This window comes from Emydura macquarii, unplaced genomic scaffold, assembly GCF_026122565.2.
Source record: "Emydura macquarii macquarii isolate MOO-44397 ecotype Brisbane River unplaced genomic scaffold, CSIRO-AGI_Emac_v2 contig_1483, whole genome shotgun sequence".
NCBI classification, from domain to species: Eukaryota; Metazoa; Chordata; order Testudines; family Chelidae; genus Emydura; species Emydura macquarii.
The window spans coordinates 2996677-3016401 of record NW_027131620.1 but is presented as its reverse complement, the minus strand read 5'-3'; the positions used below and the strand labels follow the sequence as shown (position 1 = coordinate 3016401).

Below are 19725 nucleotides of genomic sequence, written 5' to 3'. Positions count from 1 at the left end.
CCAGCCCTGCGCAAGTGAGCCAAAGCAGGCAAGCTGATGATTAGGTGGGGCCAGCACAGTCTGTCCTATCCACTCCTCCTGAAGCACCCTCCATTCTCACAGGGCCCTATCCAGCTCCCACGGATGTTAATGGAGAGACTTGTAGGGTATGTTTATGCTGCAGTTAGACACCTGCGGCTGGCCCGAGCCAGCTGACCTCTGCTCGTGGGGCTCGGGCTACGAGGCTGTTCAATTTTGGTGCAGATGTTTGGGCTCTGGTGTGAGCTCTGGGACCCTCCCACCTCGCAGGGTCCTAGAGCCCAGGCTTCACCCAAGGCTGAACTTTTACACTTCAATTAAACAGCCCCGAACCCCTAACTCAAGTCTGCTGGCCTGGGCCAGCTGTGGGGTTTTAAATGCAGCATAGATATACCCTTATTGACTTCAGTGAGCATTGGCCAGGCGCCTAGTTCCTAGGTCAGGTCCTGGCGTTCCCCTGCAAGTCGGACAGGCTCAGCGGGCCTGGAGGTGTCGGGTGAATACAGAGAGGTGTATGTGGGCGTTCTAACTTGTATTCTATCTAACGGACGTGACAGGAAGAATTCCTGGCTGATGAGTCGCATCTACGCTGGTATCCAGCATAGCTATAGAGGTCAGAACTGATTGGACAGCTGTTCCAAGAGTACAACATGATGATGCATCCTAAGTACAGTGATAGTAAATGGGGTCGCTTCACCTGCACTAGCAGCTGGGGTGCAAATTGCTTCTCTGCCCCAACGGTGAATGCTGTGATCCAGGGAGACTTGCTGCCAGGGAAGGGCGAGCAGTGTTTGCACTGTCACTGTTCTGCAGGGCAAGATGCTCCCAGGGAAGACCTCACCGGGTTTCCAGTGAATTGTTGTATTTCCCACCTGTGACCATGCCTAGATGGCACTAGCCTACTGCAGGCCCCCTTTGTAGCGTGAAAGTTGCTGCGACATTGTCCTGTACTCCCCTGCCAGCCAGATTTATGCTGCCAGAATCCAGCATGCTCCAGAGGTGAATCCAGTCCACTGACTGTTCTTGAGTAGTGCCTGACTCCTGGTTCATTCATTGCAGTGTACTCCAGGCAGGCAGGATTTGGTATAACTGCACCCTTGATTGAATGATACTGCTTAGTATGTCTGTCTGTCTTGCACACACAAGTTTTATACACACGTTGTATAATCTTCCCTATATAACTTTGCCAGTGCTCCTTAGCTCTAACCAATAGCCCCTCTCCCACTCTGTTATGTTTGTGGCATACAAACTAAGAAATTAGATAAAAATATAGAAAACTCTTTCCAGAAGGTTGCAATGTAACACTACTTTTATTTCTTAAAATCCAAAATTTTACCCCACAAGAACCAAAACCAGAGAGACAAAGCAGGTTGCTGCATACGGCAAGGCACGACTCAGCCAGCTTGCTCTCGCTGACTCTGATAGATCCAGATCACACGCTTCCCTACGGAGCCCCCTTCCCTGCAAGCAGGACCAGCAAAACCCTTGAAATTTCAAGGGATAGCTTACAATTTTAACGGTTTTCAATACGCCACATATTCAAGTCCTGGATCTAACCAGTGACTGTTAATCGTGCCGTGTTGCATGGTAATCTGGTATTCTAGGTACGACTTCTCACCAAAATTCGTGCCCTTTCTGTGTCTGACTTTTGTTAATCTGGAAGGATATTTGTCAAAGGACTCTCACCATATCTGTTTGTTCATTTAGCTTGGGACTGAGCACATTGTTTGCTCATAAAGGACGTTTGCACGGGAGGTGCGGTAATGTGTTTGGCTTGCAGTATTCTAGCTGAAAGCAAATCTGCGATATAGAATAGTTTGAAAAAGATGTCGCCTGTCTGCTGTCAGCAGTGTGATTTATTGATGTTTTTTGGTACAGCTAGAACTCCATCAGATTAATAGCATTGCTGTCGTGGCTTCGGTAAACGCCAACAAATCTCTTCCATAGCTGTAAAATCATCCTGAGTAACATAAGAACTGCTAGGGCTACCTTTGGCTGACGCATAGGAGACAGGCTAGAAGGTGCTGAATGGGGCCCGGGTTATGTTACAAAACCAGCCACGTTTAAACGTAACTGTGAAAACAGGACTGGCCAAGTGATGTTCTCGTATGATTTATTCTTGATAGCAGCCTTGTCTGCGCTGGCAAACATGAGATCCTCACCCTGCCTAATTCATAGACGCTGATCCATTGATGGCACCAGCAGTGGAAGCTGGTCCTGTAGACTGGGCTTTTACCAGCCTGTTCTCTAAATGCCTGAGCCCCGTCTACACGACAGCATTTGCTGTTGTCATGGTGATCCTGCACCTGTGGTGTGAATTTATGGGTGCTAATCTACCTGTGTAAATGAGGCTGGTCAGGGTAGAAGCACAGTTGTCTAACGTGGTCCTAATTTGCTTGTTTTTCTGCACACGGGGGCAAGAATAAGCCATGGTGTCGCTAGGTTTGACCTCAGTCACCACTGAGTTAGTTGTGTGGTGAAGTCAGCAGAACAGAAATGTTTTCTTTAAAAACACATACATAAAAAGGATCCTAAAGTGCACCCTAAAGCTCAGAAACCAAAAGATAGATAGATAGATATAAAATGAGATTTCAAAATAACATCCATGTGTGTGTACATAGTATTAATATAGAAAATCTTTTAAAATCTCATGATTGACGGCTTTGGATCAAACGCTGCAAATAGTACTTATTACGAGCAGTTGAGACAGCTGAAGGTACTGTTGGTACATAAAAATTGAGCACAACTCCCTGTTCTGTTTAAAGGTCTATGATGTTATCAAGTGTGCAGAGGAAACTCAGAGTGCAGAACTCGGGTCCTGGCAGGTAAGTGAAGAAGTTAATGACTTTAACCTCGCTCTTTAAAATCAGCACGCATTTGTAATTATGGAACCCAAACACACATTATGTTACTGTTTTAGGAGTCCTAAATGCTTTACTTTCTAGATTTAAAAAGAGAAACTGCTTTTCTTCTTACCTGACACTTGGATGATAACAAAAGAGCATTGTCTTTCGATAATCCTGCTGTGACATGTATACTGAGACATCTAGGGTTAAAAGTCTCCAGGAGAGAGAGCCAGAGATGCCTGCATGCATGCAAATGCACAACCCCTGTGCAAGCAGTTAGGGTGACTGCACATGCAGATCGGGTAAATGAGAGCCCACACCTGGCAGTCTGCACATGCATTTACCCAAGCCTGTGTTGTAAATTTGCATGCTGCCCTTCGCGGTGCACCTCTAGGCTGGATTTTCAAAGGAGACTGCAGGAATTAAGCAGCTGCTGTTGAAACCGAGTGGGATATGAGTTCAGGTCTGCAATAGGATCTTCTGAAAATCCCAGCCCTGCCCTTTGAAACTGTGGCCCTTATTTCCATGGAAGCTGCTGCTGACGCTGTGACAGCATTCTGTCCTGTTATGCCAAATGACGGGGGTAGATTTACTAGGTTTTTGGGTGGACGTCAGTGTAATCTATCTATCTATCGAAGAGATTTATCTGACCCCCATCCCTAGAGTATCTGAGCACCTCAATCTTCAATGGATTTATCCTCTCAGACTTCCTCACAAACTTCAAAAACAAACTCCAGCGCGAAACTGCAGAGCTGGAACTCGTATGCAAACCTGACACTATCAGACTAGGTCTGAACAGAGACTGCGAGTGGCTAGCCCACTACAAAACATAATGTTCCCTCTTTTGACATTCAGACCTTCTCATCAACTGTTGTGACCGGTCTCATCCACCCTGATTGTATTAACCTCCTTAACACTTGCCCTCCTCGCTGTGATGTAACTCACCCATCCTTGCATGTGTATATACACCTACCAAACTGAAGTTTCCACTCCATGCATCCGACAAAGTGGGTTTCTGCCCATGAAAGCTTATGCCCAAATAAATGTGTTAGTCTTTAAGGTGCCGTAGAACTCTTGCTGTTTTGCTAAAAACAGACTAACCCAGCTACCCCTCTGGAACTTATCCTCACAGCATCCTGTGAGATAGTGCAGTGCTACTCTTCCTACTGGATAGATGGAGAACGGAGGTAGAGAGAGACTAAGGACCAGTTTTTTCAATGGTATTTCGCTGCATTTAGGGGCCCAAATATCTTTGAAAAATTGATCCTAAGTGACTCGCCCAAGATCACACAAGCGAGTCTGTGGTAGAGCTGGGAATTGAACATGGATCTCCCAAGTCTCAGGCCCTAATGAGTGGACCATTCTTCCTCTCATTAATAATAATAATAATTAATGTAAATATGGTGGCAGTCACTACCTGCACTATTATTTTGTTGCTACATTGTGTGTCCTTCAAGCAAAGACCTATGAAAATACAGAATTTTAATTTTAAAATAAAAAAAAAAGTTGGTTGCATTTTTTTAGTTCCAAAGTGACCTGAGTGCATGACACTTTCCGACTGTAGTGAGTGACAGGTGATACCTGCTTCAACCTGTCTGGCACAGGCTGTGTTCTGCGTAGGTGGCAGTCACACCCAAGAGGGTGTGGCGCAAGGCCTGAAATAACATTGGCAGTGACACTGTAAAACCTAGCTCCAACAGCTGATTGTCTGATACCTCATAGTATCACTACACCCTGCAGCAACTAGGGTGTGTTGGGTTTGTTTTTCCCCAGTGTAATATCATTTGATTTGCTTCTTCAGACTTGGTGTTTCGGTCCAATATCCCCAAGACTCAGGGGACCTGATTCTCAGCTGACAAAGCATCTGTGCCGGTCACACGTGCTCAGTGAGCAGGCAGACCCCAACTCCTGGGAATGCCATTGTGGGAATTCACAGGGGCGATGTCAAGATACAAAAACCGTAGTGAGTTTTTCTGAAAATCTCTCTCTGTAATTAGCAGCAGCTGAGGTTAGTGCAGTGTGAATGACTTCAACAATAGATTTGTAGTTCATTGGTGAGTCTCTCCTTTTGGCATTTCATTCAGCACGAACAGTGGAACGGAACTGGTCCGTTCCACTCTCTGATTCTAGTCCAGCCTTGCAAAATTCTACTTGTGCTGAGCAGAGTAACTGCCTGACAGGGAGTAAAATAGGGTCCTTGTCACAGTCACCAGGGTAAGGTCAGGTGAGCAGACTTTGTGGCTGAACAAGTCTCATACACCTGCATAACAATCTTGGGAGTTTGAATCCCTTTCCATTTCCCCTGCAGTCACAGCATTTGCAGAACAGTGTGTCCTTGGTCTTGCTGATAGGTTCCCCTGTCACCCAAGAGTGGATATTCACTGCTTCCATCTGTACAGTAAGTCACAGGGAGGATGGTGGCACACGCTTAAGTATCCAAAACAGGCCAGGCCAAAGATCCTAATTCAGCAAAGCACAGGTAAGTATGTGCTTAAGTCCCAATGATTTCAATGGAACTTATTGGGGGCCTAAAATACTCCACTCTGACATACAATACGCTTGGTTCTCAATCAGAGAAAGGGGCTAGATCTTTCCACAGTTCTCCCATTCCCCCCAACCCAACAGCTTCATCTCCCTAGGGGTGCTTGGGTTTATTTTAATATTAAATTCAATGCATGTAATGCTACCCCCAAACTGCTGGTGAGTGGCAGATATTGTCATGGCTGCACTGTTGAAGTTGTCATGGAAGCACTGGGATTTGCTGGGTAGGAAACGGTTGAGACTTTTGGTGCTGGGAAGGAGGGATGTATCTCCTCTGCCTCTCCCTCTTTTGGGCAGATTTGGATTCCTCATTTCCGTAACTAGCTGCTCCAGTGCATCCTGTCCTGAGGTCTGGCGCTATTCTGTGTATCTGGTGAAATTATCAAATTAAATTGTTAACCAGGCTTACACTTAGACTGCCAAAATTAGGCTTCGATTTAATCTTCAATTTAGATAAAGGGAAGCAGTTCAGATGTTCACAGAACAATAGTTCTGAGATGGTTGTTTGAGTCAGGCAAAGATAGCTGGCAGTTGCGTTCAGCTCACTTTTAGGAAGTTTTCTATGTAAGCAGAAGCACTACAATGAGTGTAAAAAAAGGAGCTTTAGATTTTTAGACCACAACTAAGTGGTAAGGAAATAAAACTGAAGTTCTGTGTCTTTATGTGGCTGCATAATCCCATTATAGATAGGAGTCACTCGAGAATGGTGAATCCACTAGGAAAAGATGGCAGAAAGTCGGTGAGGAATGGACAGTCATCATGGATCTATAAAAGGGGAGTGGGATGTGACACACCTGATAGATGAGACTAGGGAATTCTGTCAGATTACATACGTGTCATGGATTTGACCATGTCTTGGCAGAAGTGTTGTCTGCCTATAATCAAATGACCTGCAGTTGTAGGCACTTCCTGGAAGCAGTGACTGCCCTGTTTTACTGAGTCTGAGGAAAAAACTACAGGTTCTTGGAGACTGTATTGGAGAAAGGTGCTGCTGCTGTGCACCACCTCTCAGGGAATCCTGTTTCTTCCAGCGCAAGTAAAAAGACAAAACCAAACAGCACCATTTTGCATGGACCTCAGAAAACAAAAGGAGGGCTGGTTTTGGTATTCAAGAAATATATACCACAACTTTGCGTTGTCTAAAGTGAAAACCTAAATACTAAGTATATAAAATACATGTCAGGTAACTGTCCCTTTAATTAGGAACAAAGCAAGGGTGTTGTCAACAAGGGACCAGAGCAACATTTTCCCCTTGTGGAGGGAATATATAAAAATCTTTGTTTACAGGCTCTTTGAAAAAGCCTACCCTTGTAGTAATAATAATAGCTTGCTCTAAGTGCTTTGGATCCATTGATATCGAAGCCCTTTAGACAGCAGATATGAAACCCCCTTTTAAAAATGAGATCCAGTGTCTTCAGTGCCAAGTTAACTTAAGGTATAACTTACCTCCTGTCCCCCAACACCTCCTCCTCCCCCCAAACCTTAATGCAGAGGTGGTGGTGGTGGTTTTAACTCAGGTTGGTTGGCCTGGCTTGGTGGACAGGATAAAGCCTGAGTGAACACAACTTGGGAGAAGCTAACATGACGCTGCGGTGTGGACACAGGCTAGTGCCACTGGTCCTCCTACGCCTTTCCCCAGGTGTCCAGAAAGGACAGACAAGGTCTCCCACAACGTAGTGTAAAAGAATTCACAAAGTAGCCCGGCTAACTGGATGCGCTTCCCATGGTTCTTTGTGCTGCAAAAGTTCTAGCCCCACGTAGGCGGGGTAATACAGAGCCAGCGTGGACACAGCAACTTGAATGTTATTTCCAGTGTGGCTGCTTTCCCTCCAGCTAGGCTAATTGTGCAGTGAAGATATACCCACTGGAGATGATTTGCCCAAGGCCACAAAGCAGGGCTGGGCCAAGAGCCCAGGTTTTCTGGGTGTCAATCCAGGGTGCTTTACCCTGAACGCCAGAAGAGAATAGCTCATTCAGCCGCCCTGTTTGCCTATGTATTCCTGCGAGACACGGCTGTTCTTCCTCCCCTTCCCAACCCACGCAGCAGGGCAGAATCCCTCTGGGCCAGACAGAGGTGGCTGGGTCCCAAGAGCGACCTGGTCACGAACAATAGCCTGTAAACAACTAGGACGCAGAGAGGCAGTTTTACAAGAGACCTCTGAGGCTGACAGCATGACACTGACTCCCTCAAATACCTGGCTGTTTCTTTGATAGCCGGGAGGCTGGCCGAGTTTAATTGCTGGTGCTAAAATGTGCTGGAGCTCCTCCTAGCACTTGATAAACAAGGAGCAACCCCCAGATACTGCACTTGTCTACAAATGATAGTCCCCAGGGCCCAAGGTCTCCAGCTAAGGTGTATGTGGAGTCTCCTAGCACCCTGGGGCTTATGCTGCCATCAGCAGGATGATGATGTTGATGGAGGAAGGTGCGGAGCAAAGTTCCACACACCCCCATCATCTTCCAGATTGGGCAGGTGGAATCTTGCCCTGGCTAGGGAAGGAGGTTCCCCCTGCCATAACACCCCTGTTTTCCTTCGCTAGGCATTCAGCATGGAGGATCTCTTTAGCACTGGGCTCTCTTTACCATCTTGCAATATTTTGCTCTCTGTCTCAAACATAGAAACAGCATGAGTAAGAGCTGAGTAAACGCTGCATTCCTCATTTTTTGGTCTCCGCAAACAAACTCCCTCCCTCTTGGAGGGGTGGCAGGGAAAGCTATGATACAGCCTCACACGCAGGCCTGTTGTTCCTTTGCTGCTCAGTGTGAGAAATGGAAACTGAAACTTGTAACTTCCCCTGGTGTGTTTGCTTCATGTTAAACAACCACCAACTTCCGACTTCCAGTGACTCAGGCTTTTTTCTCAGAATCTCTCTCCTCACCTCCTTCGTTATGAAATCACCCAGCAGGATCCTAGCTACTCACTTGCTTTTTCTCTTTTTTTTCCAGGAGCTGAACGTTCAGTGTCAAGCTCTCCAACAGCTCAGATAATCAGTCCCCTGCCCAGGAACAGTCTGCAGATGATGGGAATCGTGCACCATTTCCATATCCCTTTGCAGCTGTGGTGGAGTGATCCCCTAGGTCCTTTAGTGTTTTCTGTCTTCGTTCCTATGGCCACAGCCATGTTGCTGGGCACTTAAGCTGAACAGCTCTTGCTTCAGCTGAGCACACAGCTGGTCAAACAGCATGACACTTCAGCCAGCCTTTTGCTTTCCCTTTGTACCCCTCGGGCGGTGTTTCTAGCCAGCTTTGACTTAGACACGAAGGCAAGGTTGTCAACACACAGAGTCAAAATAATGAGTCAACCCTCCCACTCGTGAGCTGGGACTAGCTTAAAAAAATCATGTAATTTCTTAATAGATGTTGGGGGGAGGGTATTTTTCTTGTTTTCTGGGGTCTTTACAGGTCACTTTTTCAAGCTCTCCCCCCCACCAGGAGGCCTAGAAACGGTTTGTTTGTTTCTTAAAGAAAGCCGAGATTCTTCCTTCATCCCATGAGAATTGTCAACGCGGCTGAGGCCTCGCAAGATTTGCACCCATCATTCACGCTGGGGTCTCCCTGCTGGAGGCAGCACGAGTGGAAGCGATCATGAATGCAGAACTCGGAGGAGGTTACTGCTGCTGGAGCTGCTCTTGCTACAAGCAGAACACGGTCAGGGATCTGATTTTGGCAGGGGTGGCTGCTGGTCTGATTCCATGGGGCAGGAGGTGTTGGCAGCCAGCCTGTCTCCCCAGCCTAGGAAGGATGAATGCCACACCCTGAGTCTGCTCAGGCCCTTCCTGCAGGGCACAGTTTGTTCTTCAAACGCAGACCGCACAAAGCAATGCCAAAAGCTATTCCCATGACTCTAGCAGGCTGCAGGAGCCCAGAGATCTTTCCCCTTGCCTCTCCCCCTCCTCCAGGGCCTACCCAGAGAACAACCTCCTTCCTATCCTGTATATCTTCAAGTCAATGCTTCCAGCCCTTTATAGGAATCACCTGACCCCTCCCACCTGGGTCTAATCATCTTCTCTCCCAGCCCCAAAGAGCTGTTGTTACATGACCTCTGTCAAAGGTCAATGCACTATCCTGGCTGGCCCCAGGTTCCCCGCCCTTAAAGGGGGCCTGAGCACGGTTCCTGAATGAAGCACCATTCTGGAACATTGATCTTGTCCACACCGCACAAGGGAACAGTGTTGTAACAAAATTAGGGGCCAGCCTTGTTGCAAGTGGTTCCCTTGAGATAGCGCTGCTGGTTGGCTGGTCCTTATACATGAGAACTATGTAGCTCATTCGGCAGTGGGAACGTGGTGTGGCTGGGATGTCCTTGTACAATACGTAATCACGAGGCTGGGACTGGCTGTTTACACAAATGCCTCAGCCATAGTTCGGCTAATAACGGGGTGTGTGTTTTGCACTTGCTTCTTTCTGATTATTCCTCTCTTCCCAGACAGGAAAGCTGCTGCACGAATGACATAGTGGGGCTGTGTATTTATTCCGCTACGAGATGGGCTTTGCTCACTTTACAAGTCCGGAGAGGAATTTTCGAAGAGTTCTTGCTTCACACTGTCCAGAAACCAGAGAGCCCAGCCATGCTCTTTCTGCCTCTTGCATCATCTCCCTTAATGAAGTTGCACAATAGGAACTGCCCAGCTGTTTTCTGTTAATGATGTGCAGGGCAGAACAGAATCCAGGTGCTCATGTCCGTGTTGGTGCTGCCGGGCTAGCAGGAGTAAACACGTCAACATTTAGTGCGGGCAGTAAAGTGAGCAGCCAAGACCAGAAGGAGGAAAGGGAGCAGCTATCGCTGGGGTCACTGCAGCTGGCATTTCCTTCAGTAACTGTTGGGATCGTTATGATTTTTATTGACATGGCACCTAAAGACTGCTCTGGATCGGGCCCCCGTGTACTAAATGCTGCTCTACTCAAGTCCCTGCCCCCAAAGCATTTACAATCTAATTTAAAACAAGATGAATCATAGAAGATTTGGGGGGGGGGGGGGAGTGCTAACTTCCAAAGTCATGCCCTGCCCCCCTCAGCAATGTGTAACAGAAAAAAAAAAAGGCTTAGGGACAGGGGTAGGTGTGGTCGTCCTAGGTCATCAGCATGCAAGTAGGGCCAGCCAGTCCCTGCTGCTCACCTGGGGACACACTGGGCCACCCCGCGCCTCCCTCCAACCACCTCCCTCCGTACCTGCATGAATGTGCCTGGTGGGCAGATGGCGTGTGTGACTACAGCCAGCCGCTCCCTCCCGGCTCCGTCGCAGCAGGTAAGTCCCGGCAGAGGGAACCTGACTACGAGGCTAGGACTAGGAGGGCGAGTGCACGGTGGTGGCCAATGTGGGGCCCCTGGAAAACTGGGCACCAGCTGGCGTCCTCAGCAGCAGACGCCAGGGATGGGCCAGGGGAGCTAAGCCCCAGCTCCCAGAAACCCCCAGCAGAAGATGGGAGGGTGGGAGACAAAAAAGCCCCACTGGCCACTGCCACCTGGGGAAGCCACATGGGGAAGGAGCCAGACCCAACCACTAGCCCCGGCAGAAGCCAGGAGCGAGGAGGTAAGCCCTGGGCCCTGGTAGAAGCCGGGAGGGTGGGGGAAAAGCCCCATGGGGAAGCTGGGCAGGCAGGGAGCCAGACCTGACCACTGGCCCCAGCAGCGAAACCAAAAGTCAGCACCTATGAAAGAGACTCTGTGCCCAAAACAGCCAGGGCCCGGGCACCTCTTGAAGTGGGAATTGAGGGTATTTGGCACCTCTCAGGATTGGGCCCTCTTTGTTTAGGCCCCAAATTTGTTTGGGGATTAAAAGTTTGACCAACCCTGCTATGAACAGGAATGTTGACACTGTTGTTTGTGCTCAGTTCACAGAAATGTTTCTGGCTTGGATTTGAACTTTCCTCTGCAATCCTGTGCAATAGTTCTTGTGACATTCAGAAATGGAAAATGAAACTGGCTGATCCAGAGAAGGGAAACTGATTGGACCTTGTCTACATGCAAAAACTGGTGTCCAATTACCTACACTGGTATAGCTGAAGTGCTACAACCCACCCAGGGTGGATGCCATTACACCAGTGAAAGGTGCTTGGAACTGGGTGACTGAAATTATTGCTATTTGTTATCTTAGAAAGGGTCTAGCACTCCGTGTCAAAAATGGCATTTCCTGTTTTTGAGTCACTTACAACTTGGAAGCAAATGATCTTGAATGTTTATGGATCAACGTCCCACCAGATAAAGCACAAGATGGGGTGTGAGTTGGCATCCGCCACAGAGCACCATGTCACATTGGAGAACAGGATGGCTGGCTCCTTATGTGCGTGTAGGGGGGGAAAAGCTGCATTACTGGAGGGGACTTCACTCTGAGTGACACATGCTACTTACTGGTCTCATGGTGCCAGTACAAACCTCTTTGGAGTTTCTGAATATTATAAACAACAACTTCCCAACTCCCAAGGCTTCGTCCTGGGGAGACGGGGATTTTTCTAGTAGAGGCGTCTTGGCAGAAGAGCTGTATTTTTCTTGCCCCGATTTCTGACTTTTATGCTCCCTTACTTCCCTGCACTTAACATCTCTGGCTGTTGTTACACGTGTTGTGAGTGACGCAGCCTGTCCAAGTCAGAGTGCCTGGGCGACTCCATGTTGGGTAACCGGTTGTGCTCATCTTGCAGGCTGGTAGCTGTGCCCAGCCTGCGGGGATGGCGTGGGTGCAGCAGGCGGGGTGTGTGCTGCCCCCCAGGGACAGGCTGTTTTTGAAGGGAAAGCCCGGGGAGGGCAGCTGTGAACAGGAGGGGAAGGAGCTGCCTGGGGTGCAGGAGGAGGGTGGCACTGGCACATGCATGGGGAGCGAGTGCGTGCTGCCGGGCCTCACCCCGCGGGGTGGAGCCGGGGCGGTGGAAAGGCGGCGGGGGAAGTCAGCAAGCCTGGCGGGGTGCTGGAGGAAGGGCAATGCACGCGTGCATGCATGCATGCAGGGCCGGGCGGGCTGGAGTCACACGAGGGGGGTGGGGGCTGTGCAGGTGGGGGCGGGGCTGGCCCGGCCCGGGCCCCCCCCCGCGGGTGATGTAACTTCCGCGAGCGCTGCCTGCTGCCGCCCCGAGGTTTGAATGCAGCGAGGCAGGGCCCCGAGAAACGAAACCGAGCCCGGCGCCGCCGACGCCGCTTTATAGGGCGCCCGCCCGGCCCGGCCCCGCTCAGCCCCAGCAGCAGCCGCCGCCGCAGCAGGAGCAGCAGCCGCCCGCGGGCCGGGAGCCGCCCGCGCCTGGATTGAACCGGAGCCACGCCGGAGCCGAACCGGAGTCGCACCGGAGCGCAGCCGGGCAGAGGCTGGAAAGTTTCCTCCACCCCCGGCGGCAGCCGGGCTGAGGTGAGAGGCTGAGCTCTGCCCGCGGGCGGCAGCGCCGAGCCGGGCTCTTCGTCCAGCCCCGGCGGGGAGCGAACGCGCTTCTCCCGCTTCTGCTCCGCTTCCCCCTGCCCGGCTCGGGGCTCCCGGCGTTGCCCGGGGACTGGCTGCAGCCCCGCCTGACTCTCCCCGGGGTGTGTGTGTGGGGGGTGGGCAGGGGGCCCCCCTTGTTTCTGGCTGACATCCCCTTCCCCGGGAGCCCCGCAGCCCGCCCAGCCCTTGGCTCGCTCGCCGTGGGCAGGGCTCGCTGGGGGCAGCGACAAGTGACACGCACCAGAACCAGCTGCCGCCAGGGAGAGGGTGAGTTACAGCCAGTTACACCTGCCCCGACTCAAGGCAGGGCCGGGCTGGAGCCAGCCAAGGAAAGTTTGGGGGGAGTTGGTGCTGGACTGGATGGGCTCTGCTCATGCCGCCTTCCCCGTGTCCCACTCAGCCGGCTGGGGTCCGGGTGCTGGCAAAGGAGCTGCGGGCCTGACACCTTCCCCGGTGGCGTCCCTGCAGAATGAAGTTTTGGTTTGTTTTGGTCAGCGGGGAAGGCTGGGCGCTGGGTGCAGGCTCAGGTCTGTGATGGTGACCCAGCCAAGTTAGCCGTCCGTGTGCCAGAGACACACACGAGCAGCGTGGGGAAAATGTGGAGGGGGAGTGATGTTAAAGGTTTTGTCTACACTGGGATCCCTTTGCATGCTGCTCTACTCTAGCCACGCTGGTGCAAACCCCTTGTGTAGGCTGTCTGCACTTGTATGGAAAGTATCTTGTGCTGGTGCCTGTGTTAGGAGGATACAGTGCAGCAAAACCCCAGTGTAGACAGGCTCTTAGAGATGTGTACAGTGTCTCTCAGAATTGGTTCCTTACAGTTTTGGGGTCCTGTGAGATCCAACTGTCTTTTATTACAGTTAATATCTGGGCTTGTTTTTCAGCCACTTCCCATAAACAAAAGAGAACTAATTTATTTTTAGGTGACCTCACAAAACACACTCAGCCAGGAAGTGAAAGCCATGACTGCTTGCGTCAGGCCATCATGGGGAGGAGGAGTCTAGATGTTGCATGGTTCCAGAAATGCACCTGTCACGGGTGTGTGGTAGAAGTGAGGTTTGCACCCACAGATGGGCATGAGTTACTCCCACCAAAACTGGTGGTGGCACAAAGAGATGGGGCTGTGTTCTGTAGCTATACCACATGTGCCAAACCAGCACTGGGGATGGGGGGGAGGGGGGCACATCTGGTATATTGACCCATGTAAAAGTAAGGGGCTTAATGGCTCTCATTAGAGTAACACGTTAGAGGATCTCTGGTACATAATTAATCAAAGCAAAACTTAACTATAAAGACACTAGGCCAAATTCTTTTCTCACTGATTCCCCTCTGCAGCTTCTTTGGCATTAATATGTATCTGTACATATGTGTGGGAGGCAGTGCCTTACATTCAGGGATCTCCATTTCCAGTGAAATTATTTATTATTCATATTCACTTAACACCCAAAGGCATCAACCAGAATGGAGACTCATTGTGCTAGGTTCTGTACAGATATAATGTATACGGCCCTGACCCAAAGAGCATTTTGTCTTTTGGAGTTTAAAGGAAATGTTCTTATTGGGTTGTTTTGTTGGTTTGTGGTTTTTTTTTAAAGCAGTGGATTAAGTAGTTGTGAACCAGTTGAATTTTGCACATTGAACTCCATGAGCTGCATGGGGAAAGGGTTGGAGCAGTGTCAAAGAGAGCAGATCACACAGGGCTTCATGTGAGGAGAAAATATAACCCATGAGAAATGAACCCAGCTACTAATCCTAATGAGGCAGTAAGGCTCTACACGTATGTGTTGGACTTTGGCAAGGGGTGTAATAAACCAGCCTCCTGTGACTGGCATTTAAACTGGAGAGCAACAATCAACCTGCCTAGAATATAGGGCCACACTTCCTATTGTTCTCCTGCGGTTGCACGAGTGTACTTTTACAGGCATATGAAAACTGCTTACAATGTTGCTTGCATGTCTTGGGCCACGCTGGGTTAGTGAACAGTCTCTGTGACCCTCACTGCTTAGAACAGTCAGGGTTTATAACTCCCTAGACATCAGCCTGGCAGAAATACTTCCCAATTATGATTGCTCTTCACACTGCCCAGTGCCTTGGATCCCTTCTCTGCCTGCTTTTAGTTTTTAAAAGTACCCCTGCCTTTTGCAGCCAGCCTCATGGTTAACAGTATGAACCAGCCTTTCGTTAGGTTTTAGAGTCCGTGCCCCAGTGAGATGAATCAGGGTTTTGTTGCTATCTTTTGGCAGCCGAGATGGTCGGGCCATGTTCTGAGAGTTTCCTTTACAGGCCAAAGGGCTGTGGAGTGTCTCTTCAAAACAAAAGCTAACTTCTTAGGCCACAGTGTTCATGCTTTGGTGTTTAAAGTGAGACCTGTCTCCCCCCATAGTTTCTGTGCTCTTATGTAGCACTTGTCACAAGCAGGCCTTAAAGTGCAGGAAGCAGTGGCACAGGAAAGTGAAGTGACTTGCCCAAGGTTCCCCCAACAGGCCAGTGGCAGAGTTGGGAATGGAACCCAGGTCCATTAAATCCTAGTCCAGTGTCTTACCCATTAGGCCAGCCAGATGGGGGGATGTTAGTCTCTGAGAACTTCACTCCCAGTGAGCGCCATGCTGTGCGAAGCTCTAGAGGAAATCTGGTCGTTGTTTAGGGGCCTGTCTTTAGGTATTGTGTTTGAAAGGCCCCAGAGGAAGTAAAGATGAAATCCTGGTAGCAGAGAGAACCTGAACCGTGCATCAAGCCAGATATGCCGGAGAACATAGGGTCTGATTCAGCAAAGCCCTTGAGCACACCCTTCATTCCCACTGACCCGGATGGAATTTAAACACGTTTCAAGTTTAAGCCTGGACCGAAGTGCTTTGCTGAACTCTTGTCACTGTGAGCACGTAGCATCCTAGGCCAGGGATCTGTAACTTTAACTACTACTTTTGGAAGAGACAATCTTTTGTGTTAAAATCAACAGTCATGTCCAGCCCTTCTGACTGGGACAGAGGTCTCAGGATGTAAGAGGGCCTGCTGTGGCCCAGATGCTTCAGTCAAACAATAGCCATTTCAGAAGTGTAAACTATTATCCATGCACCCAGTTCAGCTCAACAAACTCAGTTCCAACCCCCCTAATTAGCCCTTTTTGCAAATGCTAATTGTTGTGAAGTGGAGTAGTTGAGGCATTCTCAGCACATTAGCTTTATGCACCAACTCTCCTCCTCTCATGCACTGTGTAGGAGTCCTGTGTTCTCTTGCACTGTGCAGGTTCGCAGGCCATGCTGGAAGGAGATGAACATTCACCTCTATCTTTAGAACTTTTCCTGTTAGGAGGCTTCCCCCTTGCAGCCAGAGTCCCGGTAAATCTGCAACAGAAATTGGAGGCAGCTTTAGAGATTCTGCAGCTTTCTGCAGCCTGTAGTCTGCATTCACAGGGAGCCCACTGCTCGCTGCAGAATTTGAGGCATGGATTGCGTTCCGCCCTTTTTAGCCCTGTGGATGCCTCAAAATCGCCACGGCTTGAAATGCTCTGAAGACTCAGGCCATGTCTACACTAGAAACAATACAGCAGCACAGGTGCAGTTGCACCATTCTAGGACTGTAGTGTAGATAATTGCTACAGCGCCGGAAGCGTTTCCTCCATCCACGTGGTAAATCCACCGCGTCGTGTGGTAGTAGCGAGGTTGAGGGAAGAATTCTTTTGTCGACTTAGCCGTGCCTACGTTGGGGCTTAATTACAGCACGCGGGGGGGGTGCGATTGTTCACAGCTCTGAGCAATGTAGTTAAGCTGACCTAACTCAGCCCCCTTGAGCTGCCTGCCCTCTGGCAGCGTGGGCGTGTGGATGGGGCACAACAATTTTTAAATAATGCCTGAAACCCATTTTCCACTGTAGGTTATAACAACAACACTTAGCTCTTGGATGGTTCTTTTCAGCCCTGGGTATGGAAACGCTATCCAAAGGCGTTCTCGGTTTGACAGATGGGGTGCTGAGGGGTGATGGGACACGGCTTACCCAAGGATAGACCCCAGGTCTTCTGACTATGATGCCAATGGAAGCTCTGTTGAAGAGCTGTCCCCTGATTGCTGTACCTGTGGCATACGTGGGCCTTGGTGTCTTTGATGGGGCATGCAAATGGCTTTCTGTTCAGCGCAGTAAATCAGCTGTTTATTGATATCCTAAATCTGATTGGTTAAAAGAATATAGTCTCCATGCACCACACAGTGAAAGGGGCTCTGTTAAAACAATGGATCTACATAATTAAGACCTTTTTCTCTGCCGGTCATGGCTCTTTAAAAGCGAATACCTTGAGATGAGCACACCTGCCAGTGTGACTACTTTGTCTCGTGTGACTTCTAGCAAACCTGTGGCTCCTGTCTGGAGGGCTGTCACTGAGTCTGGACTTTCTAACCCAAACAAGAGTCCTGCCCCTTGATCCAAGGAGAGCTTTTCTTTTATGCCAGGTTGCTGAGACTTCCTCCCAAGGCATGTGTCCTGCTCTCTGGCTCATGACTGTGAGTGCCTACTTCGGGGCAGACTGTCAAAAAGAGGGCAGATGCCCCAAACTGGTGGTATGTTCTGTAATTGGATTTCACCAGCCAGTAACACATGTGAACTCCTGGATCACCGTAACTGTCTTACCACGGAGTCACAGACTCTCCTCCTGGCTCCCCAGTCATCCAGGCAAGCTGGATTTAAATGGTCACTTACACTAAAAATCACAAAATACTTAGCTTGCTCCCTGTCCCAAGAGATCAGTCACTTACTTACCCTAGATCAATTGGTAGCCTAGATCTTACACCAAAGACAACACCTGTAGCCAATTCTGTAATAAACTGTCTAAAGGTTTATTAATTAGGAAAAAGAAGTGAGTGAGTTATTTACAGATTCAAGCAAGCATATACACACAGTGGTTGCAATCTAAATCCTAACAGTGACAATTGTAGTGATCTGTTAATTCGAAATGCCTTTCAGGGCGGACCCAGGGATAACCTGGGAGATCTCTTGATTCAGTTTACAGAAGTGATTTTCAGCCTGTGGTCTGTGGACCCCGAATATGTCTTAAGATTGCCAAAGAGAGATGAGCCCTCACCTCCAATTGAAATGAAAACAAGCTGAAAACTGCTGGCTTAGCATCTCTGACCCTGTGAGAGTAAAAACAGCATAGAAATGAAAAATCGTCATGTCAGCTATTTTTACTTCCCTCTTCCAGCATTCAGTACATACTTCTCCATGCGTGCAAGGGGGAATTGACAAAACTTCTGTCTTATAATGGCCCACTTAATTTCTGATCGTCCTGGATGGACAAGGGGACTATTCCCATGCCTGGGTTCACAGATTCAGATTCAGAGCAAACATTTTCCAAGTTATAAAGTGAAATTTATTTCCTTATGTACACAGTGTAGTTGTGGCTGTGTTGGTCCCAGGATATTAGAGAGACAAGGTGAGTGAGGTCATATCTTTTATTGGACCAACTTCTGTTGGGGAGAGAGACAAACTTTCGAGCCACACAGAGCTCTTCTTCGCATCTAGCGCTGTGTAAGCTCGAAATCTTCTCTCTCTCACACCGAGAAGTTGGTTCAATAAAAGATCATTGCCTTACTCACCTTGTGTGTCTCATATTTCCTTATGGCAAGGAATGTGGACATAACCAGTGAGATTAACCGTATGCAGCAATTTACCAGCATTTCATAGAGTCTAATAGCTAAATACATCTTATCAGACTAATACCTATTTTGAACACAATTAACGTAAGTGGACTGGTTTGCTTTCCAGCTATGGGTTCATCAGTTCTTAGCTAACACCTGCGACCTTGCCAGCATGTCATGTGACTGCTTTTATTATCATTACTACTAAACAATTGCAATGATATTACTTGGCACTTAACATCTTGATTGCCTCCACAAACAATTAATCAATCTCCTAACACCCTGCAGCCACGGAAGTGGTGCTGTACTCACTTTACATGTAGGGAAATTGAGACCCTGGGTCTGATACATGCCTGGTATATTTCAGTTGAAATGGTAGCATTCCATCTGGGAAGAATTTGACCCATGGGAAGACTTGTGGCTTTACCTTTTCCAATCCGCTGTGCTAGTTGCGTTGGGCCTGATTTCCATAGCACCCAGGAAGCCAGGTTTGGGTGCAAGTTGCAGCATGCATACCGGATTTGCAGGAGGAGATGAAGTGCACCAGCATGAACGCTGAAGTTCTGAAAATCCGGCCTGGAGGCCATATATTGCCTGATCTACGTGCAAGGGACTTCCTGGGTGAGTGGGAGCATTGCATTGCAGGGCATTGCATTGCAGGGCAGCAGATAATCCTTGGTGATGTCATGAGGCTTGCAGGTAACCCAGTGGGATGCTGGGTGCCAGATGGCGGTCGGAGACTCAGGGAGGCCTGGAGAGCGTCTGGCTTATGTTTAGAATTACTCTGGACTGGGGTCAAGCACTTATTTTGTTTTAGGATTGACCATAGTCCTGATGCATGTGAGATTTATCTTTAAAGTGCAGTAGCAGGTTGACACAGCAAACCGATGGCTCGGCGTGGCGGTTGGCAAATGGCTGGAAATAGCCAGGCCTTAGGACTACTGTTTCTCTGGCACTGGCTAATCAATAGTCAGAAGACACTGGACAAAGGTTCAGGGACTCTGCTTCTGTGTCAATATTACGTAATCTTTGCTTTGCTGTTAGCGTATCAGCAGCTTATCTGGGTAACCACAGGGCCCAGAAGTGCCTATGCACAGCCTGGTGGCTGCTTCTGCCAGGGAGGATATTCTCTGGAGCTGCAGGTACGTTTTCCCGGTGCAGATTTGGATTCTCTTGTCTATTTTTTATTTTCCAGCATTTTTTAACCAGAAGTGCTGCTCCCACATCAGTCAGGGACTGACAAAGGACTAAAATAAACTGCTAGGTCCCTAAGGGGCTTCACTAGATCAGTTCATGG

The 19725-nt window shown here is 49.0% G+C and overlaps 1 protein-coding gene and 1 long non-coding RNA gene across 3 annotated transcripts in view; one reads left to right on the top strand and one right to left on the bottom strand.

Annotated features, from left to right (window-relative positions):
* Window positions 1–5109: 5109 nt before the first annotated feature.
* On the bottom strand, window positions 5110–9322 carry LOC137157302 (uncharacterized). Its single transcript, XR_010921053.1, has 2 exons — window positions 8328–9322; window positions 5110–5775 (listed from the first exon to the last, which is right to left on the bottom strand). It is a non-coding gene; the product is annotated as an uncharacterized lncRNA (long non-coding RNA).
* Window positions 9323–12654: 3332 nt separating this feature from the next.
* The window catches only part of HELZ2 (helicase with zinc finger 2), a 41846-nt gene continuing 34775 nt past the window's right edge, over window positions 12655–19725 (top strand). For both annotated transcript variants that reach the window (XM_067554018.1, XM_067554020.1), the window contains exon 1: window positions 12655–12735. The gene's annotated coding sequence lies outside the window, so the exon portion shown is untranslated. The remainder of the gene's footprint in view (window positions 12736–19725) is intronic.